The following is a 26,786-nucleotide window of genomic DNA, read 5'->3' as shown; positions in this document are numbered from 1 at the left end:
GGGCACGCCCAGGCCCCGCCCCCGGATCGCCCCGCCCAGCCACGCCCCCGGGGTCTCCTTCTGCTGACAGGCTCAGACCGGGAATCCTCGCCCCGCCCAGCACCGATGACGGAACTTTCCACACGCTCAGGCCTCCCTTGTCTGACACGAGGTGTACTAGCTTGTCCACTCAAGGCAGCGGGAAAGTAACTCTCCAAGGCTGTGGAATATTCTTAGGGAAACAAGAATTCCTGGGCGAGAGCCCCTCCCTGCACTCTCTGGGGTCCTGAGTTAGCTGCAAAGGTAAACCGAAATGTTTGGTCTCAGGTTTGGCTGACAGGGTCAAGTTAGGTTGACAGGCTAGAAGCACTGCCTGAGACTCCGGTTTTCTCACGCATGTTGAGTCTTGATATTGTTGTTTAATCGCTAAGTCATGTCCGACTCTTTGCGACCCCGTGAACTGTAGTCCACAGGCTCCTCTGTCAATGGGATTTCCCAGGCGAGAGTACTGGAGTGGGTTGCCACTCCCTTCTTCAGGAGATCTTCCCCATCCAAGCATCAGACCTGCGTCTCCTACATTGGTAAAGTTCTTTACCACTGAGCCTCCAGGAAAGCCCCGTGAGAGTCGTGGGTTATCAGTTAAACGTGCCTGTAAACATAGGTGATTAGTACCATAGGGAGTTCAGGAAGGGCATGAAAACAGCCAATAGAAACAAGGGTTCTCAGCCCACTAACTCAGGCAGGTCTGGACCTTTCCCAGAGTCCAGTCGTAATCTGGCGCCACCATTTTAACAAAGAGGCTCAGCCCAACCTTTTGCAAAGGTGGGATTTAGAGCACAGAGGCCTTTTCCTCAACCAGAAAGGCAGAATATCAACTTAAAATGTAAGTGCCCATCAAAGTGGTCTTCCCAGGTGGCACAGTGGTAAAGAATCCACCTGCCAATGCAAGAAATGAAAGAGACTTGAGTTCGATCCGTAGGTCAGGAAGATCCCCTGGAGCAGAAAATGGCAACCCTCTCCAGTATTCTTGTCCAAAAAACTCCATGGACAGAGGAGCCTGGCGAGATACAGTCCGTGGCGTGGCAGAGTCAGACATGACTGAAGTGACTTAGCACGCACGCCTCCAATGTTAGACCCTCAGCTTTATGCAAAGCAAAAAGATAAAGCTAACTGGGTTCCATTTTTGTGTCTGCTGTGAGAATGTCACTGAGGGCATCTTTTACTCTATCTTCTGTAAAGTAACACTTTTGCAATCTCTTGAAGTTGAATACAAGGAAAAACTGCTTCCTCTGGTATCTTTCCCCTTTTCTTATAATCATGTTCACTTCTGCTGAGAAACTCAGAATTGAATTTACAGCTCAACTACTACAATACTTGTAATTATTTACTGTTTAAATGATTTACTGTATAATATTTATCAAATATTAATTTTGATATTATTTAATCAATAACTAATTAAATATCTATTTACTGTTCTTTGACATTAGTTGCTAATTGTTTTGATATCTTTATGTTGGTTTATCAATAGATTGTAAACTCAAGTAAAGGAGTTACAGAATGCCTGACACAGTACTATTTGAAATAATTCAATTTCAGAAAATACTTGTGATTGATCGGACAACTGCAGAAGGCTGATCATAGATTGTTTGTGTTATATTAGAAATCGGAGTAGGGACCTCCCTGGTGGCACAGTGGATAAGAATCCGTCTGCTAATGCAGGGGACACAGGTTCAATCCCTGGACTGGGAAGACTCCACAGGGACTGGAGCAACTAAAGCTGGGGGCTACAATCACTGAGCCTGTGCTTTAGGGCCTGTGAGCCACAACTACTGGAGCCTGCCCACCCTAGAGCACACCCGCCTCAACTACTGAGCCCATGTGCTGCAACTACTGAGCTTGCATGCTGCAACTACTGAAGCCCCTGCTCCTAAAGTTAGTGCTCCACAAAAAGAGAAGCCACTGCAATGAGAAGCTCAAGCACATCAATGAGAAATAGCCTCTGCTCACTGCAACTAGCGAAAACCCACGCAAAGTAATGAAGACCCAGCACAGCCTAAATAAATAAATAAAATTTAAAAAGAAATCCGAGTTAAATGGATGGCCTATGGCTTTGACGAGCACAGAACCAGTTGAGAAAATACCATTTGGGAACACTTGCTTCTTCCCTAAATGTTGTGACTCTGGTCCTTACTGAAAGGAGTCATGGGGATATCCCCATTTGTAAAGAAAATTGATTCTTAAAAATTAATACAAATAACAAATATCACCATGACAGTGACAACCTGTCAGGGGTGACAACTAATACGTTGTTGTTGCTATTTAGTCACTAAGTTGTGTACCACTCTTTTGTGACCCCATGGACTGTAGCCCTCCAGGCTCCTCTGTCCAGGGGATTTCCCAGGCAAGAATACTAGAGTGGGTTGACATTTCTTTCTCCAGGAGATCTTCCTGACCCAGGGATCAAACCTGTGTTTCCCACACCAGCAGGCGAATTCTTTACCACTGAACTGCCAGGGAATCCCCAGACAATTGATATAGTATTGCCAAATATCAGGTCAGACAGACATGACTTTGGATCCTATCTCCACATTGCTTTGCTTTGAAACACTCAGGTGTTATTTAAATAATCCATGCTTCCATTTCTTCGTTTGCAGTATAGCTAGTATGATACCTATTTCATCTCATAAATTCTTTTACTTCAATTTCTTCATCTATAGAGTGGGAAGGATTATGTCCATTTTATAGGATTAATAACATAAGTATGTGTGGAAGTTAATAAAAGGAAATCTCAACTAAAATCAGTCTGAAAGGCCTATGGAGGGAGCTCTCACACCCTACCATTCATTGTCAATTACCCCAAAAAGGAAGAGGACACTTATCCCAACAGGAAGCTAATCAGTTACTTACCCCAGGAAGTAATTTGCACTCACAAACAGGAAGTACAACTACTTTACTACCCCAGGGGAGGAAGAATAAATTCCTTCTTGCCCAACAAGTCAAGCCAATGGAAAACACCACAGCTCAGCCAGTGAGGAGCCAGCATCACCTCAGCTTTTACTATCCTGCAATGAAATTTTATTTTTTCTTTGCTAATAATGTCTTTTCCTTGTCCTGCCATCTTTACTATAGAAACCTTCTTTGCTGTGTAACCTCTCCGAGTAGCTCTTTATTTTCCAGATGAGATGTTGTCCAATTCATGAATCATTTTATAAAGCCAATTAGATCTTCAAATTTACTCAGTTAAATTTTGTTTTTTTTTTTAATAGATCATATCCATTTATTAGGATTGATGGGATAAGTATGTAAAGCTCTTGACAGGGAAGTGGGATCATAATAGATAAAGTTAGCCACCATTTATCAGCCTCTTTTTTTTGTCCATTCCAGATTTTAGATATGTTATTTAATGTCCAGAAAGCTTCCAAGTTGGTATTATTATTCCATTTTGCAGATGAGGACACTGAGATTAAGTTACTTACCAAACTTTATGGCTAATAAGTCATGAAGCTGGAATTGGAACCCTGATATATATAACCTCAGTCCCCATGTTCTTAATCACTGTTTTATACAGCCTATTAATGATGTTAAGGTGTCCATTAAAATTTAATTTCTTTTGGTTCCTTCTACTCTTCAGAAAAAGATGTGCTCTGGGAATGATGAATGTCAGTTGGAAGAGAAAGGTAAGGCTAGTGTTGCTACATTCTGTTAACACTATAATTACTGCCATTGTGCGCTTAGTCACCCTATTGTGTCTGACTGTGACCCTATGGATTCCAGGTTCCTCTGGACAAGGGATTTTCCAGGCAAGAATACTGGAGTGGGTTGCCATTTCCTCCTCCAGGAATTACTATCATTGGTTTACAGCATTTGTGAACTTGCCACTAGGTAGCTGTCATCTAACAGTCTTTTTTATTCCTCCACATCCTGACATTTTTCTAATGCTTACTTCTTTGTTCAGTTGCTAAGTGTCCAACTCTTTGCAACCTTATGGACTACAACACACCAGGCTTCTCTGTCGTTCAGTATTTCCTGGAGTTTGCTCAAACTCATGTCCACTGAGTTGGTGATGCCATCCAGATATCTCAAACTCTGTTACCCCCTTCTCCTCCTGCCCTCAACCTTCCCAGAATCAAGGTCTAAGCATCATTTCTTCAGCACTCAGCCTTCTTTATGGTCCACCTCTCACATCCGTACATGACTCCCAGAAAAACCATATCTTTGACCGTATCGACCTTTGTTGGCAAAGTGATTCTCTGCTTTTTAATATTCAGTCTAGGCTTGTCATAGATTTTCTTCAAAGAAGCAAGTGTCTTTTAATTTCATGGCTGCAGTCACCATTCATAGTAATTTTGGAACCCGAGAAAATAAAATCTGTCACCATTTCCACTTTTTCCCCATCTATTTGCCATGAAGGGATGGAATCAGATTCTATGGTCTTAGATTTTTGAATGTTGAGTTTTAAGCAAGCTTCTTCACACTCCTCTTTCACTTTCATCAAGAGGCTCTTTAGTTCCTCTTCACTTTCTGTCATTAAAATAGTATCATCGCCATATCTGACGTTATTGATATTCCTCCCAGCAATCTTGATTCTAGCTTGTGATTCATCCAGCCCAGAATTTTGCATGCTGTACTCTGCATAGAAGTTAAATAAGCAGGGTGACAATATACACCCTTGATGTACTCCTTTCCCAATTTTGAACCAGTCCATTGTTTCATGTCCAGCTCTAACTGTTGCTTCCTGATCTGCATACAGGTTTCTCAGAAGAAATCATCTGGTATTCGCATCTCTTTAAGAATTTTCCAGTTTGTTTTGATCCACACAGTCAAAGGTTTTAGCATAGTCAATGAAGCAGAAGATGTTTTTCTGGAATTCCCTTGCTTTTTCTATGATCCAACAAATGCTGGCAATTTGATGTTTGATTCCTCTGCCTTTTTTAAATTCAGCTTGTACATCTGGAAGTTTTCAGTTCACATACTGTTGAAACCTAGCTTGAAGGATTTTGAGCATTACTTTGCTGGTATGTGAAATGAGTGCAATTGTACGGTAGTTTGAATATCCTTTGGCATTGCCCTTCTTTGAGACTGGAATGAAAACTGACCTTTTCCAGTCCTGTGGCCACTGCTAAATTAACTCAAGAAAGAAAGAAAGAAAGCAAAGCTGCTCAGTCGTGTCCGACTCTTTGCAACCCCATGGACTGTGGCCTGCCGGGCTCCTCCGTCCTTGGGATTTTCTAGGCAAGAGTACTGGAGTGGGTTGCCATTTCCTTCTCCAGGGGATCATCCCAACCCAGGGATCAAACCCAGGTCTCCCACGTTGCAGGCAGACACTTTACCATCTGAGCCAAAGCATATAATAAATATCCATGAATATTGGATATTTATTGGTATAAATTCATGATTAAATAAATGGGAGAGAAGAGGCATATCTCCCAAGCAAAAGAGTTTCAAATAATCTGTGTAGACACTCTGCCCTCAAGGAGGGAGTGCATTACTCTCCATTACTTAATGCTCGCTGCATGCAGTAACTTATTCCAAAGAGTACAGTGTATAAAGAGGAATAGAAAGACTAATTTTACAGTGGGAAAATCTGACAGACCCCACCACAGCCAAGAGATTAAGGTTAAAATCAATAGCAGTAAGCCATATTGACAGAATTAATATGTACCCTTGATATGGTGTAATGAGAATGGCATCTTCCCTCCAAGGTCTTCCTCCCAAAACCCATAACCACATACTAATTGTGATTTAAAATGTCAGACAAATCCCAATTAAGGGACTTTCTGCAAAATACCTAACCAATACCTAAAACTATCAAAACAATCAAAAATAAGTCTGAGAAACTGTCGCAGCCAAGAGGAACCTAAGGAGACATGATGACTAAATGGAATATGGAATCCTGGCTGGATCCTGCAACAGAAAATGAACATTAGGTAAAAATTAAGGGAATCCAGATAAAGTATAGCATTTACTTGACAATAACATGTCAATATAGGTTCATTGGTTGAAGCAAATGTACCATACTAAATAGGATGTTAATAACAGGAGAAACTTGGAGTAGGGTATACAGGAACTATCTGTTCTATTATCAACTTTTCTGTAAGTCTAAAACTGTTGTAACATTTTTTAAATTACTAAGACAAAATAAAAGATAGATGCCACAGTCCACCTGGACCCTAATTCAAAACCAGTAAGTCTGTGCTGCTCTGAACTAAGCTGGAAGTCTACCCTGGTCACTTGGTCTTGGACACTTCTGGAATACCTCCATGCCTCTCACCCAGCCTTCTCCTCTAAGCCACCTGTTTGTCTTTCCCTGCCCCTTGGATCCTTTGACGTTCCCTCCCTGCATCATGTTCTCCCAGACAGACCCAGGGAAAGCTTAAATGTTGCCGTCCCCACTAGACAATAAATCTCTGCTTGGCTGTTAGCATGTCTAGGATGAGAATTGGCATAAAACTCTAAGATTTGAAGGCCAATCCCATTACTCTTTACCTCTCTTAGTCCTCAAAGTTATAGTGTCTCTCTCTTACCTCTCAGTCAGGTAGAAAGAGCTTCTGCTCTGTTGGAGTGTAACTGGAAATCTGTGGTTTAGCCCATTCTCTTCAGGTCTTGGGGTTCTTCTGCTTTGTTCCTTAGACTCTTTCCCAGAAGGTAAGAATTTGATTCTGTCCTCTACATCTGTAAAGGAGTCAGCATGTGTGTGTTCAGTCACTTCGGTTGTGTCCGACTCTTTGCTCCCCTGTCCATGGAATTCTCCAGGCAAGAACACGGGAGTGGGTAGCCATTCCCTTCTCCAGGAGATCTTCCAGACCGAGGAATGGAACCAGGATCTCCCACTTGCAGGCAGATTCTTCCCCACCAGGAAGCCCAAAGGAGTCTAAAGAGGGTTTATTAGTCAAATTGGATTGCTATAGCAAATACCACAAACTGGGCTAGAAGTTCAATATCAAAGTGTCCAGAGATTTGGTCTCTTGTGAATCCTCTCTCCTTGGTTTGCAGATGGTCACCTTATAGCTATGTCCACCTCTCCTCTGTATGTGTGCTTACTTCATGTCTCTGCCTCTTCTTCTGTTAAGTCCTATAGAATTAGTGCCCCATCTTTTTGATGTTACTCATCTTCATTACCTCTCTAAGGGCCATATATCCAAATACAGTTTCTTTAGAGGTTAGGTCTTCAACATATGAATTTGAGGAGACACGACTGAGTCTATGGCAGAGACTCCCCTTCTTCAGTTCCCTGTAACCAGCTCTGCTGATCTACATCCACCTACCCCAGCTCCACAGCAGCCTTCTTATTTTAAGCTGAAAATATTTGAGATTTGACAGATGTAAAAAGGAGCTTTCTCAGAGCTTCTTTTATCTGACTCAGCAGGAGCTTCTGAGAAATGAGGCTGTCATAAATCTCATCTTGGAAGTGGGTCTACTCCCAGGAGAGAAATCAAAATAAACTAAACTTACTGTAAATCCCTTCTTTGGGAAGTTTCACAGCCATGAAGAAGAAAGAAAGACCACTCCACTCACACCTGCTGAAACAAACATTATCACAGATGTTCTTATCTTCAGTTTGGTTTTCTTAAAACCCATTTGTCTTGCCTAATGAAACCTTTTTGTTCTCATACAAGTCCGCTCCCATTCTCCTTCTAAGTTAGGTCTAAAGCCTCTAACTTTAACCATATAGGAAGCTAACTACTTCTTTGGTTAGTTCCTGTATAAATATACATAGAAAAAACATCCTTTTTTCTCCTATTGATCTCTTTTGCCAGTTTAATTTGCAGGCCCCAGCCACTGAAGTAAGATTATAAAGGGAAGTTTCTCATCTTAAACATCAGGGTGACCTTTCTACATTTATTTATGGCTCTACTGTGTCTTCATTGCTATAGATGGGCATCTCATTGTGGGGGCTTCTCTTTTTGTGGAGCTTGGCTTCAAAGTGAGCAGGCTACAGTCGCTGTAGCATGGGGATCAGTAGTTGTGGTGCATGGGCTAAATTGCTCCAAGCACGTGAAATCTTCCCTGACCAGGGATTGAACCCATATCCCTTGTGTTAGCAGGCAGATTCTTAACCACAGGGAAGTCCCGATCTGGGTGCTCTTGAGGTCAGCCTTCATTGTTTATATTTTCTCCTGTGCAACATTTCTCAGAGCATGGTTTGCAGGCTCCTGAGGTTCCCAAGATGCTTTCTGGGGAGTTGAAAAGTTAAAACTATTTTACTAATAATACTAGTGTGTTATTTGCCTGTTTCAATATGCCGACATTTGCAATGATTGTACAAAAGCCGCTGTCAGTAAAACTCCTGATGTTTTAGAATGAATCAAGCTGTACTAGTGGCTAGTTATTTAAGAATTTCCTGGATGAAGCCAAATGAAACTATTACTTTCTTCAAATCTCAACTTTTAAATACAGATCTTTTAAATATTCTCTAACAAGATGTGAATCATGCATAAACCACTTTTGCTGCGTAAAAAAGCAGATTTAAATAAAAAGTACTTGGTGATTTGTTGAGCTGTGAGCAGAACTAGCTGATTCTTTCATGAAATACCATTTTTAACTTAAAGAACAATGAGTAGCCACACTGGTAATTCAGAGTTCAGTATTTGGTAGACATTTTTTAAAAAGTGAATGAGAGTTTGCCACTTCAGGGAAATTGACAATATTTATTATCTGCAATATAATTTGAAATTTCAGTGAAAATTGGAATTTTAAAAAATTTATAACTATCATCATGAGCATAAGAGTTTCTTGGTATTTAAAGACTTGCCTGATGAGATCAGTAATGATATTAATGACTGTGATTTTTAATACTGAGCAATGAAATGAGTCAACATTTAAAAGTTCTACATGACTTAATGAACCAGTATTTCATAAATGACCAAAGCTAGTGTTGTAAACTCATGCATGAATTAAAGGTACAATATAAAACAATGGATTTTAATATAATAGAATATGAAATTTACCAGTTTCAGATTCCACGTGGCAACAAATCTTTAAGAAACTACTATTTCTCAAATTTTGGTACAGTGTTAAAGAAGAATATCCACAATTATCTGTGAAGGCTATTAAAATATTTCTACCTCTCCAACTATATGAGGCCAGATTACCTTCTTAATGTAAACCAACCCAAAACATTGCAATAGGTTGTATGCATAAGCAAACATGAGAATCTTGCTATTTTTCTATCATCAGACATCAAAGATTTGAAAAAATGTAAATAATGCCACTCATTAATTGCTTTTATTTTGCCAAATATAGTTATTTTTTATGAAAACATATTATTTATATTGACATGTACTATATTTATTTTTACTATTTTAAAATAGCTGGACTTCCCAGGTGGCTCAGTGGTAAAGAATCCACCTGCCAATGCAGGAGATGCCGGAAATGTGGGTTCAATCGCTAGGTCAAGAAGATCCTCTGAAGGAGGAAATGGCAACCCACTCTAGTATTTTTGCCTGAAAAATTCCCATGGACAGAGGAGCCTGGCAGGCTACAGTCCATGGGGTCACAATGCATTGGAATCAACTGAATATACACACACATTTTAGGAAATTAATAAATTTTGTAAAATGTCAACTTTAATTTTTAATAAGGGAATATCAATAGATATAACATGCGTGATAAAGCCCTGTTGGGGTCCTCACTAGTTTTTAAAAGTACAGAGTTCCTCAGATCAAAATGTTTTAGAAGCACTGCTTTTATTATGAGTCATGTTTCTCTGTTTCTTCATATATCTAATAATTCTGGGTTATATTCTGCACATTGTGGTGATATATTATAGAGATTCTGGATTCTGTAGTTGCTCTGAATAGCATTGATTAGTTTGTTTTGGCAGGCAATTAACTTGTCTGAACACAGACTCTGTCTCTCTTGCAGTGGCAGTAGCTGAGCTCTCCTGTTACTTCTTTTAGCCTTAGCTGTGTTGCTTGCAGTCTGCCAAGTTCATGCATCATTCAAAGGCCAGTCAGAGATGGGCAGTCTTAACACAGATAATTTGGGGCATCTGGTCTGTAATTCTCTTTTTCTGAGATTTCTCCCCTTAACTTTTAGCTTGTGTGGTTGCCCTTACATTTCTCCTCTGATTCCTCAGCCAGTACATTGGGACACATTGTACTGGGACAACGAATACAAATGTGCAGGTTTCTGAGTTTTAGCCAGCACATAGACTGAAGCTTGCCCTCAGGCAAAAATCCATAAAAGAGGGAGAATAACTAAGTAATGTACCATTCTTCCAAGTGTCAACTCCACTCCAGTTTTTTCCTGTTCTCACTTCTTCCTTCAGTTAGTTGTCTGTGGGTTTTTGTTGTTGTTTGTGTTTGTTTAGAGCTTCAATTGTTATCTGCAAGAGATTTGGTCCAGTATGAACTACTGTGCCATTACCAGAAACAGAATTCCAAACAAGAGGCAAAAGTAACTCAATTGTACTTCTGAGAGAAAAAAAAAAAATGCTTCCTAATATCACAACACCAAAGATCTTTTACTAAGTCTCTTAGAAAATAGAGTTAAGAGGGAAGGGAGACTTTTCCTGTTTCTTCTGTATACACTCTACCCTTATGGGTATGGAAACCCCTGTGACTGATGTCAGTTCCGTGAGAGTCAATCTACCAGAGCCAAGCAAATGCCCTGGAATCTTCTGGTCTTTGGAGTCAGAAGGCACCTTCAGCTCCAAAAAGAAAGCTGACTTTGTTTCATAGTAAATATGAGAGTAAGAACATGTATGTTTAGCAAGCACACCACTTAAGTGATGTTACTGGTGCACAGGTTTAATTAGGGAAAATGTAATCCTGAGCCACATATCAAATTTTGATAGTTGGGGCTTTTCTTTTTCAAATCTGTAGCCCAGGATTGAATTCACAATTACTTTGAATACTGTCTGTGGCCTTTCTCTATACTCCCAGGATCGGCAACCAAATTACTGCCACACTATAAAATCCAGGAAAATAGCCCCTCATATGGGCTTCCCTGGTGGCTCAGAGGTTAAAGTGCCTGCCTGCAATGTGGGAGACGTGGGTTTGATCCCTGGGTCGGGAAGATTCCCTGATGAAGGAAATGGCAACCCACTCCAGTATTCTTGCCTGGAGAATCCCGTGGACAGAGGAGCCTGGCGGGCTACAGTCCATGGACTCGCAAAGAGTTGGACACAACTGAGTGACTTCACTTTCACTTTCACTTTTTCATACTTTATTGGCTATGGTATCCCAAGGACCACTATAATGTCTAATACAAATTAGATTCCTGGTAAGATTTGTTCTTACTGAACAAATAAAGATAAGTCTAGGCTTTCCATGAAGTTACTTAGAACTAGAACCAAACCCCCCAAAATTACTAATTAATTTTAGAAGTATCTCAAGATTCAGCATTTGACTTTTTCAATTAGAACTCTAGAGCAGATAGGTCAGTTCAGTTCAGTCGTTTAGTTGTGTCCAACTCTTTGTGACCCCATAGGCTGTAGCATGCCAGGTTATGAAGGACCCAGGTACCCAGTGGGTCCTTCCCTCTCCCTCTGTGAGCTCTGAGAAACCAGAAAGTCCCCTTTCAAGGAGGATGTAGCATCGCATAAGAATGATGTGCCCTTGGTTCCGGTTTGGCCTGCTGTATGGTGTACCTCTTCCTTTTGTATGCAGAGAGAAGCGGGCTTGCCCCCGGTTTCTTGTTAGATGTACCCAAGTACATCTAGCCCATTGTACTAGCAGTTGTCAGTATTTCTGGATAGTTTTGAGTTATTGTCGCAGTTTGTTCTAATGCCCAATATGTTGTCAGAGAAAGTGTGTGCTCATGTGCACACATGCAAGAAATTTGTATCATTTTAGATTTGGAATGGGACAGATTTTTATCCCCAAAGCCTACTTGCTAATGTAAAACAGGGACAAGAAAGCATAGTTGTCAAACATAGTGACTTCCAGCTCACAGGAAGAAATTGCTAGGGGCAAGAGTGAAGGGCTTGCTTAGGTTATTCAAAAGCTGTCTTGCTGTTGTGAGGTTTTTTCAAGTTTCCTGGATCTTCCCATAACCTCACAGAAGGGTTACCAAATGTTAGATACATATCCCCAACATTTGAATGTACTGTTGGTTTTGTGTGGTCTTCTTCTCAGAGAAGAAAAGACATTATTTTTATTTTATACCATATGATACCAAATCCCTTCTGATGATGATGTCTGAAATTTTTATAGCTGTTCTGGTTGTTTGGGGTTTTTTTTCCCCTCAGTCCCTTTCCATTCTTTTTCTTCCAGGTATGTAGTAAGTGAAAGAGCTTTTTTTTTACTTAAATAATAACAATAAAGTTTAATATTTTTACAGACCTTACTGCTTGGCAGGCATTGTTTATGTTTATCACTATGTTTATCCTAGCAACCTCCCTATGAGATAGCTGTACTGTTATTAACAGTCTTATTTCACAGAAGAGTAAACTGAGGTGCAGAGAAGCAACATGACAAGATCACAAAGACAGTAAGCGGAGAAGCAAAGACAGCATTTGCATTGTCACTTAGATGATGACTACGCCAAAGCCTTTGACTGTGTGGATCACAATAAACTGTGGAACATTCTGAAAGAGATGGAAATACCAGACCACCTGACCTGCCTCTTGAGAAACCTGTATGCAGGTCAGGAAGCAACAGTTAGAGCTGGACATGGAACAACAGACTGGTTCCAAATAGGAAAGGGAGTACGTCAAAGCTATATATTGTCACCCTGCTTATTTAAGTTATATGAAGAGAACATCATGAGAAACACTGGGCTGGAAGAAGCACAAGCTGGAATCAAGATTGCTGGGAGAAATATTAATAACCTCAGATATGCAGATGACACCACCCTTATAGCAGAACTGAAGAAGAACTAAAGAGCCTCTTGATGAAAGTGAAAGAGGAGAGTGAAAAAGTTGGCTTAAAGCTCAACATTCAGAAAACTAAGATCATGGCATCTGGTCCCATCACTTCATGGCAAATAGACGGGGAAACAGTGGAAACAGTGGCTGACTTTATTTTTGGGGGCTCCAAAATCACTGCAGATGGTGACTGCAGCCATGAAATTAAAAGGTGCTTACTCCTTAGAAGGAAAGTTATGACCAACCTAGACAACATATTAAAAAGCAGAGACATTACTTTGCCAACAAAGGTCCTTCTAGTCAAGGCCATGGTTTTTCCAGTAGTCATGTATGGATGTGAGAGTTGGACTATAAAGAAAGTTGAGCACTGAAGAATTGATGCCTTGGAACTGTGGTGTTGGAGGAGACTCTTGAGAGTCCCTTGGACTGCAAGGAGATCCAACCAGTTCATCCTAAAGGAGATCAGTCCTGAGTGTTCATTGGAAGGACTGATGCTGAAGCTGAAACTCCAATACTTTGGCCACCTGATGCGAAGAGCTGACTCATTTGAAAAGACCCTGATGCTGGGAAAGATTGGGGGCAGGAGGAGAAGAGGACGACAGAGGATGAGATGGTTGGATGGCATCACCAACTCAATGGACATGAGTTTGGGTAAACTCCAGGAGCTGGTGATGGACAGGGAGGCCTGGCGTGCTGTGGTCCATGGGGTCGCAAAGAGTCAGACATGACTGAGTGACTAAACTGAACTTAAATGATGATGATACTATCAAGACTTTCATGGCATGACTTTTAGGAATGAAAGAACTTTTTCTTTGAGGGAGGGATGACCAATGGATCTGGAAAGTTTCCGAAGAAAGAAATAGAAAAGAGAATTTAAGAAGGAACCACTATATACTAGGGGCTTCCCAAGTGGCTCAGAGGTAAAGAATCTACCTGCTAACACAAAAGACGCAGGAGACTTGAGTTTGATTCCTGGGTCGGGAAGATCCCCTGGAGGAGGAACTAGCAACCCATTCCAGTATTTTTGCCTGGAAAATCCTATGGACAGAGGAGTCTGGAAGGCTACAGTCCATAGGCTTGCCAAGAGTCAGACATGACTGAGCACATATGCACATACTATACACCTATCAGAATGATTGAGATAAAAAGTACTAATACCACCAAGTGCTAGTGAGGATACAAAGCAACTGGAACTCTCAGACATTGCTGAGGATGCAGAATAGTACAGCTGCTGTGGAAATGGGTTTGACAGTTTATAGTTAAACATAAACTTCATATAGTTAAACACATACTTCCCACTTTTGGTTGCAACCTCATTCCTAGTTTTTTACCCCAGAAAAATAGTTCTTTTTACACAAAAATTTGCACAAGTTTTACATGTAATAACCCAAACCTGATAACAACTCAAATGTTTTTCAATAAGTGAATAGATAAGCAGACTGCAGTACAACCATACCACAAGATTCTGTCCAGCAATGAGAAGAACACACAACTGATACACACAGAACTAGGATCAATCACAAAGGCATTATGCTAAGTGAAATTTCTGAGCCTGGCTCAAGAGATTAAATATGGTATGATTCCATTTGTAAGACATCCCTAAAAAGACAAAAACTATAGTGATGGATTGACTTAGAATTTCTTTCACTCTGCTAATTCATTGTGTTTCTTAATTAAGATTTGATTTTCTTTTATTCATTTAATTCTGATCTGGTTTAAGTTTCTCATTTTTATGATGAGTGACAGACCATGAGCAGTATTTGGGGTTTTGCAAAAGCTATTTTGCTTGATCATCATGTTCCTCTCTATATGCTCTGGGCAGAGTTGGGATGTCAGGTGTCAGAATCCTCCACAGTCAGCTCCCAGGGGTGAACTGTTGCAGCCTCACTTGATTTGTGCCAAATGTATCTGCTTATCCACATTAGACATAGCTGTCACTAACACTAAAGCCATGTCCTTTGATTTGGGATTTTGATTTTTTCTCTATAGATTTATCAGGCCTCTATTGAGTTTTGACCTGAATTTGTTTCTGATTTCTTATTTAATGCATTTCTACAATAGACCATGAGTCAGTTTTTCATAGTCCCCTTAGGTTGAAGATTTCCCTCTTAAATATTGCTTCAGTTTCAGAGAACATTTCTCTGGTCTGACCTATATTACCTTTGTTGAGAGTCATCCCCATATTCATTGCCAACTGGACACTCATCAGCCAAGAGGTCCCAGAGGTCACAGCATAGAAGGTGCCAAATATAACTGCTCCAAGCACTTAGTTTATTGAGTCACTTTAAAACACAGAGATAAGCTAGGCGAAATGTATAGGATTAGTTAATGAACTCAGGATAAGGTGCAAGCAGGGTGGGAAGGCCATGCTCTGAGTCCTGCCAACACAGGATTCCTGTTGGGTGTGTATCTCTGCATCATCAGTGTTTCTGTTGTAATGCTCTAAGGACTGGAACTGAGATTTGAACAAGGAGGTGCAATCAGAGAAGGTGCCTGTGGCCAGCGAGACAAGGATGTCTGGTCCAGCCAGTTAGCTTGCTAAGAAGCTATAGGTTCTAGTTGCACTTAGATGAAGGCCACATGGAACTTGAAAGGGTGGTTGAATTAAAACCTCATGAATATTTAGTACCCCAGTGCCTAATGGATATTTATAGTTGTGAATTTTAGATATCTCTGAGTCTTTGCCTTCCTTCTCTCTCTGTGTTTAGCATACACAGACTCTGCTTGGGAACTTCTTCTCTTTATCTGCATATCCTAGGAATTTTGCCAATACCTTCCACTCCAAATGCTTATTATCTACTTATCTACACTTATGTCTTACATCTATACTTATTTATCTTACATCTTTCCTCCTTTCCACTTAGTTTCCTTTTTGCCCATTTATTTTATTTCTTCTATAGCAAATCATCAAATATTAACAAACTCAAAAATGCACACTACACATTACCCCCACCCCAGCACTATTGATAGATGGAGCAGGAGGTAGGGCGTCCGTGTCCATGTGTGTGTTATCTCAGGTTTTCCTCTATTACTTTGATCTCTGTTTAGGGCTACTAGCTAATGTGGCTTTGCACCTGCAATCCAATAAGCTTGCCAGTGCTGGGCTCCAGAACAAGACTTGTTCACTCAGTCACCATCATTACTAGACAACCAATTGGCTGTTAGAACTATTGGGTTAGCCAAAAAGTTTGTTCAGATTTTTTTCTCTAAGGATGTTATGGAAACACCTGAACGAACTTTTTAGCCAACCCAATACTTGCCTCCCCATCTTCAGGCTCAGACTTGATCACCTAACACTCAAGGCACAGAGAGGCAAAGAAAGCATACTTTTCAGATAGTTAGATCTAGATCCTAAACAGAGACAGAAAAGGAAGGGGCTAAGCCACAAACCCTGATTTTTCCCCCCAAACAACCAATGAGATGAATTCCCTTCTCTTCCCTGGGGTGAAGAAAAGAGTGGGAGGAGAGAGAGCAAGAGCGTTGCCCCAGTGAGCTCCCTCCAAGTAGATGCCAGAGGAGTGACGATGGGAAGTCTTTGCTTTCAACCTCAGGCCCTTAGTCACCACAGTCTTATTAAAGTATATTATTCCAATGAGGTATTTCATCAATCGCTATTTCTGTTCAGGCATTCCATTTATTGCCTCAAAATAGCATTCAAGTCCTGATTTTTACATTTAAAGTAGGTCCAGCTTTCTACTTAAGAATAAGAACTTTAAATAGCCTTATGTGTATAAGTGCACCGTGTACTAAATTTTCTCCTCTGGCTCTGTCCCTCTTCAAGGTGCTTCATAGGCACTGATGCCTCATATGGCCTATTATTTCCAGTCAATGTCTTGAGATAGTAAAACAGAATTTACTTGCTCTCCATCCCCAAAGTTTCTTAAAAATTTGTTCCTTAAGCAGTGTATCTACATAAGGAGCAAGTTAATACAATCAAGAATGAAATTTAAGTTCAAGGAAAAGGAAATAGATTTAAAATCAATGTGAATAATATATATATGTGTGTGTGTGTGTGTTTATATTCACTTAAAAATGAGTGATATTAAGTCCCTAAATTGCTTAGTCATTACATTTTGTAAATGGAAAGCACCTTAGGGACTGTCTTGTCCAAATTTTTCATTTTATAAGGAGGGAAACTGAAATTCAAAAAATATGACTCATGTCAATCAGAAAAAATTTTTAGAAGCAGTATGTGGACCTGACTCTTTTTAGTATACCAAAATATTTACTCTGACAATATGGAGTTGGCTCCAGCATCACAAAAGAAGTTGTGAATAAGCAAGAATCTCAATGAATTAATGCCAGTGATATAGACACTCATTTTTAAAAGATCATTACTTAGACTTTTTATTGTAAAAAATTTCAGAAAAGTAAAGTAATAAAATACACTCATCACTTAGTCTGTTACAGGAAAGGTCTGCCTTATACTTCAGTAACAAACAACCCCAGTGGCTTCACAGTGACCTTGAAAGCAATAAAATATTCTGCCATATGTTCAACATAAGTTTGTGGGAAGATCAAGGCTGTACTTTGTATATCATTTGGGCATCACTTGGGGGTCCAGGCTGACAAAGACTCCATAATGTTATGATACCTAAATCAAAACAAGAGGCTTCTGGGCTTCTTGTGGGACAGGCTAAAAGCAATCTGGAGAGATGATACAGGTGATTAAATGTTTGCCCCTGAACTACTTTATTATTTCTGCCCACTCTCCTTTGGCAAGATCTAATTTTCTTTCCCAGCCACTCTTAGGTTAACTTCAAGAACATGGGGGAGTGTAATTCTCCAGACATTAGAAAGTAGGGGCAACCAGATACTGGTGAACATTAGTAATGTCTGATTCTCCTCTATTTGCCTTATTAATATGTTGGGAGCAGGTTAAAATATTTCAATGTAAGGTATCAGTTCAGTTCAGTCACTCAGTTGTGTCCGACTCTTTGTGACCCCATGGACTGCAACATGCCAGGCTTCCCTGTCCATCACCAACTCCCAGAGCTTGCTCAAACTCATGTCCATAGAGTCAGTGATGCCATCCAACCATCTTGTCCTCTGTCATTCCCTTCTCCTGCCTTCAATCTTTCCTACCATCAGGGCCTTTTCTAATGAGCTGGCTCTTTGCATCAGGTGGCCAAAGTATTGGAGCTTGAGCTTTAGCATCAGTCCTTCCAATGAATATTCAGGACTGATTTCCTTTAGGATTGACTGGTTGACTCTCCTTGCAGTCCAAGGGATTCTCAAGAGTCTTCTCCAACACCACAGTTAAAAAGCATCAATTCTTCAGCGCTCAGCCTTCTTTATGGTCCAACTCTCACATCCATACATGACTGCTGGAAAAACCATAGCTTTGACTATACAAACCTTTGTTGGCAAAGTAATGCAATTACAGTATTGCAATGTGAATTATAGATAGTACAGCAGTTCAACTCTACATATTTCAGTATGCATTTTTAAACATTAAGCTTTTGCTTTGTAATCATGTGATTATTATCATACCTAATAAAATTAATAACTTCCCATATCACCAATATCAATTCATAATTGTTTTCCAATTATCTCCAAACTTGCCTTTCTGTGTAAACACACCAGGATACGATTCAGGACTGTATATTGCATAATTATGTCCAGTATAGTATCTCTTAATAAAACACAGTCCCCTCTTTACCCTCCTCCCCACCCCTCTTCATACAACATTAACTTTTTGAGGAGACAGTTATACTGTGTTCTGTGTACCGATTTCTATTGTCCTATAGAAAGTCCCACCTCCTGATTTCATCTGTTTGTGTCCTTGTGAAGCCGCTTCACTTTCTCCTTTACCTATATTTCTCCATAAACCAGAGGCAAGTAGATAGGCTTCATTAAACTCAGATTAACCATTTTGGACAAGGACCCTCCTAAGGAATAGCACAGAGCTTGTATTTTTCCACCAAAGGAGAAGCCACTGTCTGGCTGCCTGATCTCTGTGATGCTGACACAGATCACAGTCAAGTCCTTCCATGGAGTGTTGTCATTGCCCCCTTTCTGACAATGAGCAATCTGTGCAGTGGTGTTTTGGCATCATGTCAGTTCCCCACTAAGCCTCACAGAAAAACATTTTAAGAAGCAATATTCATTTCCATTTGCAATGAAATGAATATCTCTTAGGCAGTGACATTTCAAATGCATACAGAGATGTTATGAAAATTAAGCAAGTCAACGTATAGAATTCGCTGTTTGAACATCTCAAGTCAGCGATGGAAAAAGTCCAAATTCTATTTTAAATGCCTCTCTGTCCAATTTTCTGGTGTGGTTGTGTTCTAGCTTTTTGTGATAGCACAGCTTCTTGGTTTCCCTCTTTCCCACTCTGGCCTCTCCTTCTGCATGTTATTTACAGATTTCTTCCTGATCCTGGGCTTCCCAGGTGGTTCTAGTGGTAAAGAACCTGCTTGCCAATGCAGGAAACATAAGAGATGTGGGTTCAATCCCTGGGTGGGGAAGATCCCCTGGAGGGGGGCATGACAACCCACTGCAGTATTCTTGCCTGGAGAATCCCAAGGACAGAGGAGCCTGGTGGACTACAGGCCATAGGGTTGCAAAGAGTTGGTTTGGACCTCGGGGTGCTGACTTAGGTACTGTCTCTTTGTTCCTGAAGTACCCTCTTGGGAAGATATCATCTATATCGTGGCTTTAACTGCAACCTATGTTCTGGTAAGTCACACATTTCAGTGTATTACTCAGAATTCTCTGGAGAAATAGAAACAAGAACCAAAAGAAACTATAGGAGATATATATAGAGAGAGAGGGAGAAAGATTTGTTATAAGAATCAACTCATATAAGTATGGAAGCTGAGAAGTCCCAAAATGTGCTATCTACAAGCTGGAGATTCAGGAAAGCCAGGGGTGTAAATTCCAGTCTGAGATCAAAGGCCTGAGAATCAGAGGAGCTGATGGTAAAATTCTCATGCCAAGGATAGGAGATTCCATCCCCATTTTGTTCTGTTGAAGCCATCAGTGGATTGGCTGAAGTGCACCTGCATTGGAAAGGGCAATCTGCTTTACTTAGTTTGCTGATCCAAATATTAATCTCATCCAGAAACACCCTCACAGATACACCCAGAAATAATGTTTAGCCAAATACTCATGTGCCCTGTGATTCAGTCAAGTTGACGCATAAAATGAACCACCACACTCAGTATTCCTGACCACTAGGCTAGTACAGTGGCCTCTCCACCTTCAACTTGTTAACAGCAATGTAGCAACACTGAAAACGGAACTCATGCTCCAACTTCATCTTTACAAAAAGAGCTCCCTCCAACTGTGTGTAACTACTCAGGTGTTTCTCTCAAGCTTCCTTCTACTTGTTAGCAGGAAAAAAGTAAGCAGGTATCTACTCCATGTTAAATATAGCCTGATCCACTCATCCATGGAGACAGTAAAAAGATCAGTGGTTTTCAGGAGCTCAGGGCTAGGGAACAATGAATAGGCAGAGCATGGAAGATTTTTCGGTCAGTGAAGCTATTTTGTATGATATTATAATGATGGATTCATGTCATTATACATTAGTTCAAACCTATGGAATGTACACCACCAAAAACAAACCTTAATATAAACTATATACTTTGGGTGATAATTATGTATCCATATAGGTTCATCATTGTAACAAACATATCACACTATTTGGGAATGTTGATCATATAGGTGGCTGTGCTGTGGGGTCAGAGGGTACATGGGAAAACTCTCTGTACTTTCTGCTAATTTTACTATAATGTAGCTGCTCTAAAAAAAAGTCTATTTTTTTAGAATTAAAATACTTTTAGCCCAATCCAATAATTTGAACAGACCTTCTTTGCCTCTTGGATTACCATCTCTTCCTTTCTGCCAACATGACGTCCAGTGTTGGGAGAGATCTCCAGAAGTCATGGCAGAAGAAAGAGCTGAGGTTGGCCATGGTAGTCCTCAGTCTCTTCTGGGGTCGAGTGGTCTCCTCTAGACTGTGCTTTAGGTGAGTGCCCTTGTTGAGTTCCTAAATTCCTTCTTGGAAAAAAAGAAGGTATTGGGAACAGGATAGAACATAGTCATTCCATAGAGCAGCCTCACCTGGGTGACCATGTGCTACCCGACTTGATCTAAAATATAACTAACTGAAAAGAAGGCTTAAAAAGCCCCCAAGACTGAAGAGAAAGGTGATCAGGATTTCAAAGGGATGTGGTAACTTGCTGATGTATTTTCTTATCTTCTCAGCATCTTTCCTATCTAAAATCTGGTGGAGAGCTGGGCAGTTTTTGTTTTAAATAAAAAACCATGAGACAGAAGTCATCTACATTATCTATGCCTTTCCCCCCACAAACAAAACATGTTTGTTATTTATATATGAAAGTAAAAATTCTTACTTAATTCAGTTCAATCTTTTTAAAAATAATACAATATAATGAAGAATGTTTTTATACATATCTGTGGGCTTCCCTGGTGGCTCAGATGGTAAAGAGTTTGCCTGCAATGCAGGAGACCGGGGTTCATATCCCTGGGTTAGGAAGATCCCCTGGAGAAGGAAATGGCAACCCACTCCAGTATTCTTGCCTGGAAAATCCCATAGATGGAGGAGCCTGGTAGGCTACAGTCCATGGAGTTGCAAAGAGTCAGACACGACTGAGCAACTTCACTTTCACTTAGATTCAAGGCATTCATTATTTTAACTTCTTAGCCACCCACAAGAAAATTGAGACTTGGAAAGGTAATTACCCAGAGACACGTAAGTAAAAAGTGATGGAGCTAGTATTATACCCCAGACCTGTTTGATTACCAAGGCTGTACTATCCTCGAATACCCCTTTTCTGATTATAATTTCCCCAAGCTGCTTCTCCCACCAGGTGGGCTATCACCTTCATTTGACAGAACTTGCATGGAGCTGTAACTCCAGGATATCCATTTCTGCCTACCTTTGTAAAATATATCTGTGATCATACTAGCAGTGACTGTTAACCCCTTGTGATGCTGGGTACTTTGCTACGTATTTGATGGACCTCTCTCAGCAACCCTGTGAATATTTGTATTTTAATCCTCATTTTTCATAAAGAAAAAGAAATTGGGGACGTTAAAAGGAAGAAATTTGCCTTTAGTTCTTTAGCCAGTGAGTCCCAGAGCTGATGTCTGAACTTCTGACCTGTGCTGCTTCTGATCACTAACTGTCTTCAGCAGCAGTTTTCCAGAGGACGGTACTGTCTCTTTGCCTAGCGTGAGAGCCCCATGCTTCTGTACACGCCTTTGGGATCGGTTCTCACCTTCTCTCCTCTGTCTTTATATATTTACTTACCATCTTGTTCCTTCTCTGGCCTTTGCAGTTCTGTATCCCATTTCACTACATTTTGTTTCATTAACTGATCAGAACATGGAACTCAGTCATATATTTTGCCCTGCGAAATGTTTCTAGAATGGGGTTTTATGGCCCCTCTTGTTTCTAAATCAAATTTATTTTTTAAACCAAGTTTTAGTTTTAATTACATGATACTTAGAGATTCTTCTTTATATTTCTCTTTTGAAAAATTTAAAATCTACAGAAAAGTTGAAAGAAGAGTACAACAAACACTTGAATATACCTTTTACCAGGTAAAAAGTATGTTCACCAGTTTTTTGCATTTGTTTTTCTAAGTAAATTACAGACATCATGACACTTCATTGCTAAATGTTTCAACATGTATTCCTTAAGAATGAGAAAATTCTGTCTCCATATGTATACCCATTATCACATCTCAAACCTAAAAACTATTCCAAAAGATCATTTATACTTAGAATTTCTGAGAATGTCATCCATAGCTTTTTCCTACTTAAAATTCCTATATTGCACTTGGTGATGCCTCTTTAGTCTTTTAATTTAGAACATTATTGACTTTTTTAAAAGAGTCCAACAGGCCAGTTGTCTTGTAGAATGTCTGGATTTCAGGTTTCTCTGATTATTTCCTGAGGGTGAGGTTCAGGCTGCATATTTAGGTGAGAATCCTATGTAGGTACTATCATCTGGGTACTTGCTTTCACATCACATCAGAATTTCACTCTGCCTCATTCTGTTACTGCTGTTTGATAACTTGACTATGGGAGGTTTATACTTGCTTTTTTGTTGTGCTGCTAGATTGGCATTCCTTTGATAGAAGTGTAAACATTTCTGGTTGTTAAAACACTGGGATATAAAGAAAATAACAGAGCAGTACCATCAAAGGACAAAGATAGCAAATTTAGCTTCATTGAGAGGAGACTGTTTGCCACCTCCTGCTAGGTTTGGGGGCAGGACAGTGAGGAAGGGAGATGTGAGGATGTGGGATCTGCTGCTCCTGCCCACAGCATTGACACCTCCAAGATACCTATGTTGGGTGACAGTGACTTGAGTAATGAGTGTGCTGTGTGCTAAATGGTTTCAGTTGTGTCTGACTTTGAGACCCTATAGACTGTAGCCTGCTAGGCTCCTCTTGTCCAAGGGATTCTCCAGGCAAGAACACTGGTGTGGGTTGCTGAATCCTCCTTGGGAGATCTTCCAGACCCAGGGATCAAACCCACATCTCTTATGTCTCCTGCGTTGGTACGTGGGTCCATTACCACTAGCACCACCTGGTAATGAGAAAAGGAAGTAAAGTGAAAGTTTCTCAGTTGCATCCAACTCTTTGCAACCCCATGGCTGTACAGTCCATGGAATTTTCCAGGCCTGAATACTGGAGTGGGTAACTGTTCCCTTCTCCAGGGGATTTTTCCAACTCAGGGACTGAGCGCAGGTCCCCTGCATTGCAGGCAGATTCTTTACCAGCTGAGCCCCCAGGGAAGCCCAATGGGAATATGCTTCAAATCAACTTGTCTTTCTCTTAACTTCATCCTCTGCATTGTCATAGCATCCAACAGATCGTGGTAGTCCAGCAGGCTTTCACATTCATTCTCTGGTGTGATACTCCAGCCATCACTGTGGTGGCCCAAGGGTACAGCATCCTTTCACTCTTTCCTACAATATTGCTCCTTACGTCTCTCCCTACCAATCTCTTTCCTTTAACCACCGCTCAGTTTATCCCATGGGCTTGTACGGCTGGATCACATCACTCTTCTGCTTAAAAATCTTCACCAGCTCCTCATTTCGTACAGGGCAAGTTCAAATATTTTCTTGGGACACAAACTTCCCATCCTCTGTTTTTCAGTGTAATGTCTTTATCAATAAACTTTGTTAGTTGAAGTATAACACATGTACAGGAAAGTGCGGAATAATAAGTACACAGTTTGATCAGTCTTCACAAAGTGACCTGCCCAGTTCAGGAAACAGAGATTTGGCAACATCCCAGAAGCCCTCCTCAATTCTTCTCCCAGTTACCTCTCCCTCCCTAAAATTCACCAATACTTTCCTGACTTCTAACACTAGGTAGTTTTACCTCTTTCAAAAAAACTTCATGCAAATAGAATTATATAGTGTGTATTTTTTAAATCTGGTTTCTTTTGTGCAATATTATGTTTGTAAATTTTACCCAAGTTGTTCATTGTCTTCATTGTGTGACTATACCAAGATTAATTGATCAATTAATTGATCTCTTCTACTGTCATGTATGGATGTGAAAGTTGGACTGTGAAGAAAGCTGAGCGCCGAAAAATTGATGCTTTTGAACTGTGGTGTTGGAGAAGACTCTTGAGAGTCCCTTGGACTGCAAGGAGTTCCAACCAGTCCATCCTGAAGGAGACAAGTCCTCGGTGTTCATTGGAAGGACTGATGCTGAAGCTGAAACTCCAATACTTTGGCCACCTCATGCGAAGAGTTGACTCATTGGAAAAGACCCTGATGCTTGGAGGGATTGGGGGCAGGAGGAGAAGGGGACGACAGAGGATGAGATGGCTGGATGGCATCACTGACTCGATGGGCATGAGCTTGAGTAAACTCCGGGAGTTTGTGATGGACAGGGAGGCCTGGCGTGCTGCGATTCATGGGGTTGCAAAGAGTCGGACATGACTGAGTGACTGAACTGACTGAACTGACTGTTGATGGATATTTGTATTATTTTCAGTTTTTAGGTGTTGTGAGTAACATTGCTATACGAACATTTGTGTACAGGTTTTTTGGGTGGATGATGTCTTCATTTCCATAGGGGATGTATCTAGGAACACAATTGCTAGTTATAAAGTATGCATATGTCTATCTTTATTAGTAACTGACAAGTTGGTTTCAAAGTAATTGTACTAATTTACAGTCCTACCAACAATGTATGAACATTTCACTTGCTCCATATCCTTGTCCAAACTTGGTATTTTAAGCTTTAAAGTTTTAGCCATTCTGGTGGGTATGTAGTGTCCACTGTGGTTTTAATTTGTGTTTCTCAGATAACTAAGAACATGAGCCAATTGGATATCCTCATTTGTGAAGTCTGCTCTTTTTCTTACAGATTTATAGACGTTTTCTAACACATTTTATGACTCTCTTGTTGGTTATGCTGATAGAAATCAAATGTATTGTCAGTCCCTGTGGGTTTTGTCAGCTGTGGGTTGACAATACATTCACCTGGTATATTTTGATGAAGAGACCTTTCTCCCTTCAATGTAGTCCAATTGCTGGGAAACTCTTCTTTTGGATATCAAAGGGTGTCTGTGGTTTTCTTGACCCTCCCTCTGGGCCTAGCAGCCTCATGAGACTTTATCCAATGATAGAGAAAAGCATTTGTAGACAGCTTTCCTCTTATCAGGAGAAGAAACAGATCACTCTCAGCAGTATAAGTGACTTCCCTTATATTACACTTACAAATCAGGTCACATCTCCACCACTAGCTGCAAGGGAGTCCACAAAAGTGAGCATCTATTTTGTTCCTGTTTCTATATTCTGAGAAGGCAAGATGGAAGGAATTAGAAATAGTTGTTAGGAGTCCAGTGGGCAAGGTCTACACAAGAAAAGAATTGAATGCTAGGACTTTCTGTTATTATTGGCAAGTGGAAGTCATGTTATTTGCCCCTCCCCTCATTGAAAGGTGTTGATTATCTGTCAAGTTGAGTTGTTAAATGAATTCCACTGAAATTGCATTATGAAACTGGGATATTAAGATGGGTGACATGACATAAAAAGTGAAATGGGTATGAAAATACCTCCATATGGAATCTCCATATGTGCATCTGTTTTAGTGTAAATTTTCACATACAAGCCTTTTTAATATGAAAAAATACAAACTTAACATTGGTCATCTTAAGAGGATCACATTAGAAGAGGGAAGCCTTAAAATTTTTCTTCCTATACTTCTATATTTCTCTTATATTTTTATAACTTGAAAAATATTGTGAAAATTGATACATTTGCATCATGTTAGAATCAAATCCTATTTACCAAGGATAAATTGCTTTGGTTCACCATGGTTAATTTAACATTCCCTTCATTTCTGAAATTACCCACTGTTGTAAAAAAATTAGAAACAGACTTCCCTGGTGATCCAGCCTTTAAGAATCTGTCTGCCAATGCAGGGGACACAGGTTTGATCCCTGGTCAGGGTAGATTCCACATACCACAGGGCAACTACGCCCATGCACCATGAATGTTGAGCCTGTGCCCTAGACCCCTGCTCCACAACAAGAGAGGCCACCATAATGAGAAGCCCGCGCACCACAACTAGAGAGTAACCCCTCCTTGCTGTGACTAGAGAAAGCACATGTGCAGCAGCTAAGACCCAGCACGGCCAAAAATAAATTAAAAAATGTTAAAAAAAAAAAAAAAGGCAGGTTTTTGGAGTGGATAAACCACATAGGAGGTACCTTAGCTTTATACTTACAATGCAAAGTTAAATAATTACTTATAGACTGAATGGTCTCATGTGCATATGCTGACGTTCTAACTCCTGACACCTCATTATGTGACTGCATTTAGAGTTAGGGCTTTTATAGAGGAAATAAGGTTAAAATGAGGTTATTAGGGTGAATGCTAATATTACTGGTTTCCTTACCTGAAAAGGAAATTAGGACACAGACCTGCACAGAGAGGATCATGTGAAGCTGCAGGGAGAAGACGCCATCCATAAGCCAAGGAGAAGGG

General features: G+C 40.3%; 1 long non-coding RNA gene across 1 annotated transcript; it reads left to right on the top strand.

Moving 5' to 3' along the window:
* Positions 1-119: 119 nt before the first annotated feature.
* On the top strand, positions 120-26,786 carry LOC122431904. Its single transcript, XR_006266663.1, has 3 exons — positions 120-282; positions 3,611-3,656; positions 26,706-26,786. It is a non-coding gene; the product is annotated as an uncharacterized LOC122431904 (long non-coding RNA).

This window comes from Cervus canadensis, chromosome 30 (genome assembly GCF_019320065.1).
Source record: "Cervus canadensis isolate Bull #8, Minnesota chromosome 30, ASM1932006v1, whole genome shotgun sequence".
Classification (NCBI taxonomy): Eukaryota; Metazoa; Chordata; class Mammalia; order Artiodactyla; family Cervidae; genus Cervus; species Cervus canadensis.
The sequence above is the reverse complement of the archived record's forward strand: the minus strand, read 5'-3'. Positions and strand labels throughout refer to the sequence as shown.